The sequence below is a fragment of the Panthera tigris genome, chromosome C1, assembly GCF_018350195.1.
Source record: "Panthera tigris isolate Pti1 chromosome C1, P.tigris_Pti1_mat1.1, whole genome shotgun sequence".
NCBI classification, from domain to species: Eukaryota; Metazoa; Chordata; class Mammalia; order Carnivora; family Felidae; genus Panthera; species Panthera tigris.
This window is the reverse complement of record NC_056667.1, coordinates 209952577-209966710: the sequence shown is the minus strand read 5'-3', so window position 1 is coordinate 209966710 and position 14134 is coordinate 209952577. Positions and strand designations below refer to the sequence as shown.

At 43.6% G+C, this 14134-nt stretch overlaps 1 protein-coding gene across 2 annotated transcripts in view; it reads left to right on the top strand.

Annotated features, from left to right (window-relative positions):
• PID1 (phosphotyrosine interaction domain containing 1) overlaps positions 1 to 14134 on the top strand; it is a 229497-nt gene that overhangs the window by 41437 nt on the left and 173926 nt on the right. Inside the window, exon 1 of one of the 2 annotated variants that reach the window (XM_042995547.1) lies at positions 5202 to 5223. The exons of the other annotated variant lie outside the window; for it this stretch is intronic. The gene's annotated coding sequence lies outside the window, so the exon portion shown is untranslated. Of the gene's footprint in view, positions 1 to 5201; positions 5224 to 14134 lie in introns of those variants that run through there. 2 annotated transcript variants of the gene reach the window in all.

The following is a 14134-nucleotide window of genomic DNA, read 5'->3' as shown; positions in this document are numbered from 1 at the left end:
CCAACGTGGGGCTCAAACTCACGAACTGCGAGATCATGACCTGAGCCGAAGTCGGCCGCTTAACCGACAGAGCCACCCGGGTGCCCCAGTAGTTGGGTTTGTGCTGGAACACTGTTTGGGGTGAGAACTCAGTGCCTCACATGGTTGTGGTCCCCTGTTGCCCGGGAGCCCGTCTTAACAAGATAAGAGGAGTTTGGTGATTTGCATGATTATTTAATGGGAAGGTATGGAGGACACTGTTTAGTACTTTTTAAAACTGCTAAGTACTCATTGAAACACAGAGAAACAAATCAAGAGAAATGATAGTATATTGTACATATGTATATATGCACAGGAAGGTATACATATATATTTATTTATGTTTCTAGAGTTTAGGTGTTTGTGTGTGCAAAATGTATCCCTTTGGAAATTATCATGTGCTAGATTTTGAAAAGTAGACTGCAATTTGATACAGAAAGTGAACAAATGAACTTTTTCGTCCCCAGTAACTCACACCAGGCCTCACAAGCAGATATTGCAAAGCCCCAAGGGCAGCAATAAATTCCTCTTATTGATTTAAATCCAATTAGGGTCCAAGCTTGTGAAACACGTGTTGAAGTCCTATGGCTGACAAAGCAGATGACTAAGGGGGCTTTACACCAAAGGGGCTTAGAGAAATTATTCACACAGAAACTTCCAATTGTAAAAGAGATAAACAAGCTTCGCATCTGAGTGATGTTTAATCTGAGTGTGCAGTAAGGGCCAAGAACGGTTCATACTGCAAAATGCAGGGCTTACTAAAGAATTTCAGCACTTGAAAACCCCTGCGGTCTCTGCTTCACTGATCAAGGTTTATTATTTTAGTCTATCTCCCTTCCTTCCCCCCTTCTTTCCTTCCTTCCTTCCTTCCTTCCTTCCTTCCTTCCTTCCTTCCTTCCCTCCTTCCCTCCTTCCCTCTCTCCCTCTCTCCTTCCCTCCTTCCTTCCTTCCTTCCTTCCTTCCTTCCTTCCTTCCTTCCTTCCTTCCTTCCCTCCTTCCCTCTCTCCTTCCTTCCTTCCTTCCTTCCTTCCTTCCTTCCTTCCCTCCTTCCCTCTCTCCTTCCTTCCTTCCTTCCTTCCTTCCTTCCTTCCTTCCTTCCCTCCTTCCCTCTCTCCTTCCTTCCTTCCTTCCTTCCTTCCTCCCTTCCTTCCTTCCTTCCTTCCTTCCCCCTTCTTTTCTCTTTCTGATACTGAAGTGCAATATGGTATCTGCTTTTGGTATCAGATTACAATTCCGAACACCTTTCTTTTCTGCAGATAGATGTAAAACTCCTTGACCTGTATTAGGAATGATATTCTCTTTTAGATTGGCACCCCTTTCTAGGCCACGGTTGGACATTGCAATTACTCAGAGAGGTGTATAAGCACTGAATTAAAATGTTAAAAACGTATCAAATGCTTCGATGTACTGAGGCGATTGTTTCCCTTTGTAAAGTCCTAGCAGAGCCTTCTCCCAGCATGCCTTGTGTCTTTATAAAAGCCTTAATATGTACCATATGTGTAAATAGAGGAGCTAAATAAAACTTTATAGATCACCTGGGTGAAATTATTGAGTAAGACATCTGCCTGGAGCCAAGTTCAGATGCGCTTTTTGTAGGATCAGTGTGTCATATATGTAGGCTACATGAAGCAAAGAGGGTTCATGTCTGAAATTTTGAAGGTGAACTAAAGCTCCACCCCAAAGAAGAGCGACATATGGAAGAAGTCAGGTAATAAAAAAGAGGTGCCCTCCTGCAAGTCTGTGGATTTGAGTTGACTGGTGGAATGTTTTCATACGAAGAAAAGTATGTAACTATTTATCACCATAAACTGATTGTAACATTGTTTTTAAACATTCCCTTTGAATGGGACGTCGCAAGGACATCCAATCACCTTGCAAGTTGGGGTAAAGATAAATGTGATGTACAGCTATGCAGTGTGGAGTCTAGGAGGCCATATAGCCTCAAGGTTAGCTCGTAGGCAGCATTCCAAGGTGAGGTGGAACTGTTGGAGAGTTTGTGTTGGGGGGTGGGGGGGCAAAGGGTGGGCTTTATTGTTGATCATTCATTCGTTCATTCATTCACAAATCATTCTTCAGCTTCCCTTGTGAGTCACAACTTGTGCTAAACACAGAATATTAGTGATGGCCTTAGGCTATCCTAGATGACTTTGAGACTAGGCTAAAAAGAGAAGTCAGCCGACCATTTCTCCACTATTCCACTTTGATGAGCCTCCAGGCCATTAGCCTCCAGAGTGCTGGTGTTTCTCTGAGATAAGGTGTATTTCTCACACCAAATAATGTGAAGGACCAATAAGGGATATTTTCTGTCCTCAAGAATTCTATTTTTAACAGGCTTCAAAACTCCTGTTTTGCATAAGCCTAAGATATTTCTCATGGTAAAATTTCAGGCACCGACAGATCGTATTCCTGGGTATAAAGGGATCTTAACCATTAATCATTAAGATCATTTTAGAAAAATGACTACCGACATGGTTTTGATAGATACCTTTTTGTTTAAATGTGAAAGAGTGTGAAAATCTCTATCCATATATGTTTCCTGGATGTTTATAAATTGCATACACACACACACACACACACACACACACACACACACACACACACAAAGGGAGTATGTGCTCGTTAAAGCAGAAAGCTTACCAAGATAGTAGCCCCACTCAGACATTTGTTGAGACTCCTCAGTGTTTCGCCATTAGATCTGTACTTGTATTTGCCATGTGCATGCACATCTTAAATAGTAAGTGTAAAATTTAATAAAATCTTTTTGTGATTATGTTATTTGCTTAAATATATATGAGCAATGGAATGTAGGTAAACATAAATATAAATTGTTACTAACAGCTGGACTGTTGTGGACTTAATGATTCCAAGGATTTGGGTGATCTTAGATCTTGGAATACCTGATTCGCAGGGCCCTGCCCTTATACATAACGAGGGCAAGAGGACTATGACTGCTTCTAATGGAAATGCTTCTAACAGTGGCTCAACAGGAGGGATACAGCTGTTCACGTGACAAGTGTAGCCACGAGTCGTTGTTGGTATTGGTTTGATTAGTTCCTTAATTACGTCATCAGAAATGCGGGTTCTTTCTTTCCATCTGCCTAGCCTATTGGATTTGGTCTGCAGACTCTCATCCTCATATGTGTGCCTTTTGGTTGAGAGGTGGGGGCTGTACCCCCACGTCACCAACTTATGGCATGGCCAAATGTGGGGAAGGCACAAGGTGAGCTACCTTTGTGAGGAAAATGCAAGGTTTCCCCTGGAGTCCCCAGTGGAGCTCTGCTCGCATCTCACTGCGTGGCATTGTGTCACAAGCCCACTAAGGCCGTCTACCATTTCCGGCCTCTGGAGAGGAAGGCTCAGGTGAGAAGGAACGGAACAGGGTCCTCAGCATCCGTATGTTGTAATTATTGCTCCTGAGCTGCCATCAGTGAAAACGTAGATGTGCACAGTTCATCGGATGAAGCGCTTTGACCCAATGCTGTCCCGGAGAACTTTCTGCGATGATGAACGTGTTCACTCATCTGTGTTGTCCAGTACTGTGGTTGCTGGCCACATGTGGCCCTTGAGTCCTTGCCACGTGGCTTGCTGTGACTGAGGCACTGATTTTTATCAAACGTGTTTGGTTTTAACGAATTCAAATGTAAATCGTCTCGTGTGGCGGGGCAATGTGTCAACCATGCTGGACAACACAGATTTGAGCGTGAAACCCATGGCAATAATTTTGAGGAGCAGTGTTGACATTTGAAAGATGAGGCCCTTTTGTTGGTTAAGTGTGATTTTATAAAAATGGTTATTTCCTCGCGTGTAGGTCTTTCTTTTGTAGTTATGTATTGAGTTGTGCTTCATTAAGTCAGCCCAAAGGTCAGTTTCTCCGACCAAGCACAGATTTCTTTGAAAGAAAATTTCTACTCTCCAGATTCTCTTATCGTTAAGAAAACATGATGCCACTGCAAATTTAAAAAAAATAATAAAGCCGGAGACACTCTGGTTTTGTCTACATCAGCACTATTGCAGTTACTGTGGAACAAAATCATCCTTAAAGAGGGTCATTCCAACAGGGTAGCTCCTGTTATATGCTGTCGTATGAACTGTAAATGTTTCCTTCCCCTCCTAGCCCCAAATGGCCCCAACTTCTGAAATGTATGAATTTATTTTGGATTTAATTTTATTCCGGGCAAGTTTCATGAGAAAGAAATATCAGAGGAGACGGGGGAGTTTTTAGTGTTAGGAGTCCTCCCGGTTCTGATTTCCTCGTACATGTGGGTGTTGGTGAACGTTCTGGCAGTGCTCTCTGGCCGAAGCTCCGGTGGGATGAACTTGTCCAAGCTGGAAGAGTACAGAGACCTCAAATATGCCAATGGGAACCATCCCTGGCTCCCGGGGTCTATAGTCTTGGGTGGGGTCATTTGGAAGGGGGAAGTATCATCAGTGCTGAGTTTTGTCAGCAGATGTGACAGCAGCAAGTTCAGGGTCTCCTCCAAATCAGAATGTTCATGTTACTTTAAGGTTCAGCAACAATGTATCCTTAGCTTTCTGTGGGCTTGAGAACACAAGTGAGGAAATGTTCCCATGTGGAAATTCTTAAAAGCAACTGTTAAACTAATTCTAGAAGGTATGAGCAGTGCTTTCCTTTTGACTGGGCCACAGACGTAGGTGGGATGTGGACCCTGCCACCCAAGTGTCAGACTTATAGTCCTTGAAGGGCTGTGAAGAGTTTGAAAACTCCGGGCTGAAAACAGATGGCATGCTCAGAGGATTAACTGAGGTGACTTTAAGAACAAAACTGTAGGGGTGCCTGGGTGGCTCGGTCGGTTAAGCGTCCGACTTCGGCTCAGGTCACGATCTTACAGTTTGTGGGTTTGAGCCCCACATTGGGCTTTGTGCTGACAGCTCAGAGCCTGGAGCCTGCTTTGAAATCTGTGTCTCTGCCCCCCTCCCCATCCCTCCCCATCTTGTGCATTCTCTCTCTCTCTCTCTCTTAAACGTAAATAAACATTAAAAAAAATTTTAAAGCACAAACTGTCTATTGAAGCGTGAATAGGACAGAGTTAAGGGGATGCATAGGAGATAATGAAGCACCAGAAACTAGCATCAGTGGGATGCCTTCAGTCCTGAAAAGGGCAGTGGAGCCCAGAGGCTGCCGGGAGAGTGGTGTCCAGAGGTGGTTGAGAAAATCCGCGGGGAGCATCCTGGGCCCGGAAGAAGGTAAGAAAATAGATAATATTCCAGTGGCCTCTTGTTTCCTTCCTGCAATGCATGGAGGGTAGAGAATAGCTCTTGAGGGTCAGTAAGAATAACCAACACGTTATGGAAGTTTTCCAGTGCTGCTGTGTGTATACAGGCTGACAAACACACGCACACACATGAGCCAACTCCATCCTCGTGATGGTCTCCATTTCACTCAGAAGACTGAGCTCGGGCAGGTCATGCAAATTTCCCTGAATCTAACACTTGGTCAGTGACCAAGTCATGAGCGTGAAGTATTGTCAGACTCTGACCTCCCAGCTCTTAACTTCTGTGCTGTGAGAGGGGCTACGGAGATGTAATCGAAATCGAGAAAATATGGAAACCAAACCTTATGGTAACCATCGTAATCATAATAATGGGAAGAGTGTCCCTGCCTTACATTTCCAGACATTATTATAGTTGACCCTGATAATAGTCTTGGGAGTTTAAAAGGTTAGGTATTATTATTCTCATTTTACTAATGAAAAATAGCAAAGGTTCAGGCCAAATGACATGCTACAAAACAGTAACTCAGAGCTGACATTTGAATATAGGGTTTTTAAATTTCTGAATCCATTAGTGAGGCCAATAGACTCTGTTGTTAATTAGAAAATGCTGGCTACCTGACAGCTTAATTAAATTGAGTAAAAAAACCAAACCCAAACAAACATGTTATATAGATATTCTGCTTGAATATCAGTCCCTATTTTGCCTCGTGGGTCACTATTTTATTTTGTCCATATTGAAAAGCCCACAGTGATGGTCTGTCACAAAACAAATGGATAAATAACATGTGACTCAGACACAAGAGGAAGGAAAATAATATTTAAATACATGTCTGTCAATTTCTAAAAGGAAGTTGGTTTAAAATTCATAGGATACATCAAAAACCAAAATTAATTCCAGCTAGGTCCAGGGTTTGATAGGAATGCATAATTTATGGAGAGAGAGCAGGAGATAGTGTGATCTACGCAGCTAATGTTACTGGGTGTTAGGCTTACTGAATGGCAAACTCCTTGGAGGGGCTTTAAAAATGTTACTCCTTGTTTCACAGATGACAGAACTGAGGCCCAGAAACCTGCCGTGCGTGGCCCGGGCCCCTGGCATGTGTAGCTTAGGCCTCATTGTTCTGACTCCAGATTCAGTGTGGTTAACCATCGGGTGTCTCAGGATTGTCTTCATCCGGACCATTGGAACACCCCCACGTAAGACATTAGCACTGTCTTTTCTGGAGGACCCGTTAGAGTGCCCCAAAATGAACAACAGCATAGCTAGAAGCAAACAGCAAAGCGAACCAGGACCACGTTTGCATGAAATAGGACAGTCAAAGGGTTAAATTTTATGGCGAGTATCGTAACTGATGTCTAAGAAACACCACGTAGACCAACAGGCATGGAATATGCGTAAACATTAGAATATGCTTAGTAAACACATTTGAAAAATTAAGCTTATTAATAATAAAAGAAATGCAAATTAAAATAATAATGAGATGGTATTTTACATGTTTCCAATGCATAATGGTTTTCTTGTTTGTTTTTAAGACCAAAGCTAGGGAAATTAGCAGTCCTTGGTGTGGCAGCTTTGGAATTTGTGCAGCCTCTTTGGAAAAGCAATTTGGCAACAATTATAACGAATCATAAAATTTCCACACCCTTGACCCAGCAATCCCCCTCCTGGGAATTTATCCTGAGGCAATTATTCAAAAGACAACGAAAGCCATGTGTAAGAAAAAAAAAGTCATTGCAGTAATGTTTATGATAGTAAAAAATTGGAAGCCGCCTAAAGGTCCCACAACAGGGAAATGATTCAGTAAATTATGTGTTTGTATAACCATCAGCTTGATTATGAAGCTATACAGTAATAATATAAGGATACTAATGATGTTCATTGAAAAAGGAGTGAAAATTTATGTTTATGCCGTGCCTTTAACTGCAGAAAAGTCCACATACAGATTAGCACTTGCGAGCCAACACTGCAGAAAGATGAAAAGAACGGACATGACATGATGGGGAGACTAGCGGCTCATCTCAGCCTGCGTACCCGTGGGTGTTTGTGGCACTGGCTCGTGGAGTTCTGAGTGTGTGAAGAGAACCGATCCAAGAGCAGGCTGGGAATAGGTACATTGCAGCCAAGTTGGGAGAAGTTTCAGATACCATCTTAAAAGAGTTTGAACTCAGTCCTTTGAAGCACTGGGAAGGCATTGCCGATGTCCTGACCATATTTATGTTTGGGAAGCTCTGATAGCACAGAGAGCTTCAGAACAGGGGGGAGGCACTCAGGGCGATAGTGGCCTTGGGGTAATGAGAGCCTCCATGGGGTCTGGCAGGGAGGGGATGGCGGTGGCGGCGGGAGCAGCCCCAGAGAAATGTGGGAGGCGGATCACCAGCATGTGCCAAGGGCTTGGGTGTAGGAATGTGGGAGAGAGATGGGAGGAAGGGATGCTGCTCTCTGAGCCTAGACAGGGCGCCATTAGACGGATGGGCAGAGAGGGCTCCGTTTTGAATATGTCGGCAATACGGTTGTTATGAGTCATCCCATAGTGCCTTCCACAGACAGTTGGAATTGTCTTATCCTTGGGAGGGAGGGAATGGTTGGTGGTGGAGGTTGGGTGTGTTGGCTTATGGACATAGCTGAAGTTGGAAGGATGGCGGTTGCCCAGGGAACATTGGTCTCAGGAGAAAATGGGTCAGCTGAGAGCAGAACCCTGGGAAAGTCCAAGGGTAGGGACGGTTGTGAAGAGAAATTGTTGGAGCAGTTGGAGGCAAGTGTGGAAAAGGAATGAGGAACGGGTCTTAAGAGGGAGGGAGTGGACAGGAAAGCTGAACAGGGCTGCGAGTTGAGAAGGTGGAAGTCCCGTGGGAGGCCTGTGGTTGGATCATTGGATCTTGGACAGGTCAGGTTCCAGTGGAGTGAGGAGGGATAATTCCAGATAACTGTGGGGGCGAGAAACTCAAGGGAGAGGATGACTCTAGATTGCTCAAGACTCTAAGAAGCTCAAAGATAGAACGTCCAGCTCTCCCTGTTTACCCGGGACTTGGGGCATTCTCAAGATGCAGAGTGCTCAGTGCCTCGGTTAGGAAATCCTGGGCCAACCAGGACAAGTTGGTCACTCTACTAAAAAATGTGTAAGCGAAAATATCTGTTCTTTAAGGGAGGTTAAATCCGTGTGAAGCTACCAGCTGTGTATACATAATGCTGTTAAGTAGCAACGCAAGGGAGCAAGTCTATGCTGAACTGCCAATGTGGTGGGATAGAGAGTTTGGGAATATTTTTGAAAATATTTTTGGGTTCAAGCAATCTGGTGAAATTTGGGGAAAAATAAGTTGTTTTTCTTTTTAATTTTTAGTTAAAAAAAAAGAAAAAGTCAAGCCAAAGTGGCACCGTAAAACTGAAGGAAGTAAAGCCCTAGTGTAAACACTGACAGTTTTAGACTAAATGGCTTCCTTATTTGACTTTTCCGATTACTGTTTTATTTATTTAGTTTTAATTTTACACCAAGGCAACTAAAAAAACCTGTAACAACACCTCATTAATTTGCATTAATGGGGAAGTGGTGTCCTGTTGGATATGTGAAAGCTCTGAGTCTAAAGACACAGGGTGCTAACAGACCCTTGGTCTCAGGAAAGACTGAAGTCATCTACTGGACATATGGAACCCTAGTTTGCCAGCCTGGGTCTGACTGCTGCCGCCTGCTGGCGGCTGGAGTCCCCCCATCCCCCTCCCCACCGTTGGGTTCCCCAGCCTCACTGCCTGTCGGTTCACTGGAGACTATGGGCCGTTGGGTGTCCAAATCCTGTGGGCTTGGGGCCAACTTCCGGCTCTCCCTGACTCGTTTTCCTCATTGGTTGTACAGCCTTTTGTTAGAATCAAATACAACGTGTGTGAAGCAAAGATGCCTCTCTGTGTGGGGCTCTGTCATTTGGCCACTGGCCACTTGTGAGTTCTGTACAGGTCGCCCGATATTTCTGGGCCTCCTTTTTCCTGTTAAAGAGGTTTCAAGACATTGTGGGGTTTAAAGCTGATCACATACATGGAGTGATTTGTGCAGTGTCTGACCCACATTTTTGTTCGGTATTAGCAGTTGTGGCCCACTGCTTATTAGCCACATGACCTTAGGCAGGTCTCTCCCCTCCATTTCCTTGTCTATAAGAAAAACCCTGAATGAGATGATCTCTTTGGTCCCATCTGATGATTCTCTTTCTCTCTCTCTTTTTTTTCATCCGATTCTTGAATAACACATTCCCTAATGCTCTTTGAAGCTTGGACTGAGATTAATAATTGCGTCTGTGATCACATTTATGTGATGAGAGGAGACAACTGACTTTAAGAGATTTCAGTTTAACACATCCTGACATTTGAAATGAGAATTCAGGTGAGGGAGACTTTAGGAAGACTGCAAAGAACAGAGTGTGGACCAAGAGACGTTAATCCGACTCTACTGAAGATCCGTAGAGGGATTCTGTCGAGCAAATCCATCTATCGGGTACAATTTGGGCTTAGTGGTTTGCATCCCTGCGTCTTTCCATTCCTGTAGCTCCTTCTTCTCCACTTCTCAGTCTGGCTTGTGTCTTTACACCACAGCCATCTGTCCACTCCCCGCCTGTCCCCTGAATCCCAGGGCTCCAAACCTGGCCTCTGTTTATGGAACCCGCTTCCGTAGCGGGCCCGTCTACTCTGTCCCAGACCCTGGACATCCAGGCTGTCTGCCCCTCCATGCTCTGAGACCTGTTCTGCACCAGCCTACCTTTGGTCAACACTGTAGCCCTCCACGTTGTTGCTAACCCTGATCTGGTCTCTTCCCTGCCTTGTCCGGTTACTGCCTCAGCTGCTTCTTGGTTCCATTATTGACTTCCAAAGCATGTGCAGCAAGAGGTACCCTGTGATTACAGCTTGTACAGCTCGACAGCGTATGGACACGAGATGAATGAGAATAAGAGGAAATGGGACAGGAGGATATTGTCATTGATTTTTCTTTTTTATGTATCTTTTGTTGTCGTGATTTTTTTTTTAACTTTTTTTTTTTTTTTTTGCTCAGGAAGCAAATCTCCGAGGAAGTTCATTTCAGGTATAAGCATTTCATGAGACAACCCACGCCAGTCTATGTCATGGCTTTTGTGTTACTATTTGTTTTTCAAGCACCTGCTGTGTTCCAGGGCCCTGTCTCTTGTCCCCTTTTGGCGACCGAGAAGGAATTAGCACTTTAGTGGAAGAGAGAATAATAATTAGGTACCGAAAATAAAAGGCTATTGTAGAGGTATATACAGATGCTTTGGGGTGCACAGGGGTGGAGACAGCCGATAATAGTCTTCAGTGGAGTTTGGAGAATATTCCCAGAGGGAGTGACATCTGGGTTCACTCTTAAGGGCCTTCTAGGTAGAGGAAACAGCAAAAAGGCTTGGAGGAGTGAAGGACTTCTTAGTATTTTGGGGTGACTGGAGGGTCCATTAGTGGAATTGCAGAACGAAGCTGTAAAGACAGAGCCGGGACTGTGTTTAGAAGTACCTGGGGACACTAGGATAAGGAGACGGATAGTGACAGGGAGTTATTGCAAAGTCTGAACGAGTTATGTCTGAATTAATGCAATTTAGCAGCGAGGATCTTGGGAAATACGACTTGGTAGTGGATGCTGGGTGTCTCCGTGTCATTTGAAGCCAGCGATCCCGGCTCCTCTCCGCAGCTGTCAACCATATATGGCCCTGACTGTCTTGGCCCTTGGGCGGAGTTTCATCTTTTCTCCAAATCCTCTCTGTTTTCAGGTGCGGCTACTCCTTGCCTCCTTCCCCCATTCTCTGACTTGGAGTGAGATTAAGGAATCTTGTTCACTTCAGAGCCAGGGCCGAAGGAGAGGCTTTGAATAGTTCACTTCTGACTGTATTTCTTCTCAGTGCTATTTTCTCTCCAGAAAGGCACTATCATTAATTAAAGCAAAACAAACAAAAGCTAATCCCAAACAGCTGAGCTTCATATTTTCAGAGACCCGTAAACCTCATCAGCATAAAAGAAATTAAATTTGGAGCTTACCTCGTGCAGACGTTCATTTTGATGGAGTGTTCCATGCTTTGCTTTACTATCTGACATAGAGTTTTCTGGAGTTATCCCAGAGCTCTGATGGGTTTTCCTGTAGACCCTGGGTAGGAAGGGGCTCTGTCCCCAGGAGGCTGTGCCAGTAGAGAAGCTAACGAAAGCAAGGGACACTTGTGGCCGGGAGACTGGAATCTGGACTTCTGAACTCTGGTTGTCCAGTGGTATTATCTATTTAAAACTTGAATCTATTTGTACTTGAGCTCTGTACATTTCACACTATGTAAATTGTAGCTCAGTAAAAAATCTACGTAAAAATAAAGTTGTTTATTTAAAAAAAATCTTGTAAAAAAATGGCAACTTAGAGGTGCCTTTTCAGGAAAGGACTTTGAAAATCAAAGGGATGATGACAGTAATAACAGCATTTGTGGCTTTGGGTCAGTTACTTCTGTTTGTGTATAGGTTTCCTCATTTTGGAAAGTGGCCTGCTACGCTTTTGATTTTATTTCTGGATCTTGTTTCTGGTTTATTGTCCCTCCATAGTGGAAGAGTATTTACTAAATACTTTGCAAAAACTAAGGAGTCAATAGCAGCGAGTGTCAGTTACGTACTTTTTAAGCATTTGATAGCTTACTTGCATGTTTTTTGAAAGATCCAAACCTAAGGCTTTAATATGCTGATTATTCGACTCTTAGCATCTTCCTCAGTTTACCCACCTTTTCTTCGGGTCCTGTGATTATTTAGATGCTGGCCATCTTGGTGTTGGAATATTCTTGGAGCGGGGGAGGGGAGAGGAGTGGGAGATAAGATGTACTGTGGGTTGCTCTTAGGGGAAAATGTTCAATATATCGTAAGAAAAAAAGGAAACTGTATGATAGTAATTAGGTATGGTCACATTTGTGGAAAAAAAGGAAACAAAAGTCTCTTCAGGCTTCTAACCACATTGAGAATTTCTAGAACGAGATGCAAAAGTGAAACCACAAACGCAAACCAAACAACAACAGAAACCCTGCTGATAGTGATTGACTCTGGGATTTGACATTGAAATTCAGAGAATGGGGAGGGTCTTCTGTATTTCACCATATGCCCTTCTGTGTGAATTCAATTTCCTTTTTTACCCCAAGCATGTGGATCTTTAGTGATAGGAAAACTATTTAATAAAAAACCTCCATTCTTTCCCATTCTCTGATAATGTCTTCATCCTACCCGTATCTGATTCTAGAATTCTACTTTTTAAAATCCTAAATGCTTGTAGATTTGTTTTTAATCAACCACAGCTTCAATTGCCTTCAAATATACTTCTTAGGAAGTAATTACATTTTGATCGACTTGCCCAGACAGCTCACTAGACGCTTGACAAGAGGAATGGTCAGCATTTGAGAACAACAAGGTTATTCCTGGTGGGGGAATCCATGCTCCAGGTTCTGAGTCAAGAGCAGTGGTCAAGAAAGCGGATTCCCAAGTCAGATGGCTTGGACTTATTTATGTCTTGGCTCTGTTACTTGCTAGAGATATGCCTTTGGGCAGATTTTTTTAGCCTCCTTCAACTTCTGTTCCGCATCTGTAAAATGGGGTTATTAATAATACCAGCTGCACTGGGTTGTAGGAATGAAAAGTCGTACTACGTATAAAAACACTTAGAAGGGAGTCCAGAACTTAAGCCGAATCACATCAGATATCATTCTTTCGTTTTACGTTTATAGGCACACCTACCTCACCTCAATGTTTCAGTTTTCTTTTAATTTAAGACAGTTGGTCAAGGTAAAATGGAACGCCTTTTCCAGTTCAAAATTTAATGATTTACTACCTGTATTTCTGGCATACTCTTTATTAAGTCGTACATGCCTTAAGAATGTGTAGAGTTGATAGGGTTTGGTAGTCCATTAATTCTGGCTGGTTTTTTAATCAAGGGTCTTTGGCCAGCTTGATGACTGCAAGTGTATTACATGATTTATGTTTTTGGTTTTTTTCCCATTGACAAAAATCACACACATTCTTTACCTAGTAGTGTGAAGTATCTGAAAATAGGAGGAAGGTATAATGTCTATCCTGGAAATACACACGGACATATTACTTGTAGAATTTTAGGAGAGGGGTTGCCCACAGAATGGATGATGTCAGTTGACAGGGTGTTGACCAACGAGGATGTTTGGAGGAAAATTGTCAGCAGTTTGTTACTCTTGCAAGTGGGCCCTGGGGCGTAAGGGGTGGAAATCGTTCCTCCCTGAATCCACACTTTCTCTACCTTTCTGGATTCTAAGTTTTGCCTTTGGGTTTGGCTCAGATCCTCTGAGTTTAATTTTTCTAGTTGAAAAAAGCCAGCTTTCAAGACTGTTGATGGTATGGACAGGGTGTCCCTTGAGAGACATGATGCTCAATGACCAGAGAGCCCGAGAGTTGAACCCGGGCTGTGATTGGGTCACGTGTTGGGGATGGGAGGAGGGCCCTCTTCTCTCAGACACCCTGGAAGTTGGGCATTCCCACTATGAAGGGTGGAGGCTTAGAGCGGTTAATTTTCTCGCCCAATTACAAAATGGGTAAGTCACAGAGGCTGGATTGGATGGAGCCCAGGTCTGACCTGCTTCTTAACTCATGTTTCTTTTTCTTTCTCCCTCTATTGCTGGTTAACTTTGTTTTATTTCATGAACCAGACTATATGCTCATCCCTTCCCCTTCTGTCATTAATTTGCCTTGTTGGTTACAAAGGAGATTAGTTTTGAGAGTGAGTTTGGAAAAGGAGCTGAGGGTCATGGGTGAGGTAAGAGTGTGTACTCGAGGGCAGCTCAGCTGGGAAGAGGAATAGGGAATGACAGTAATCTGGGGCTCAGCCATCCTGCCTTCTGATTCTGTCTCTCCCACTTGCCTTGCT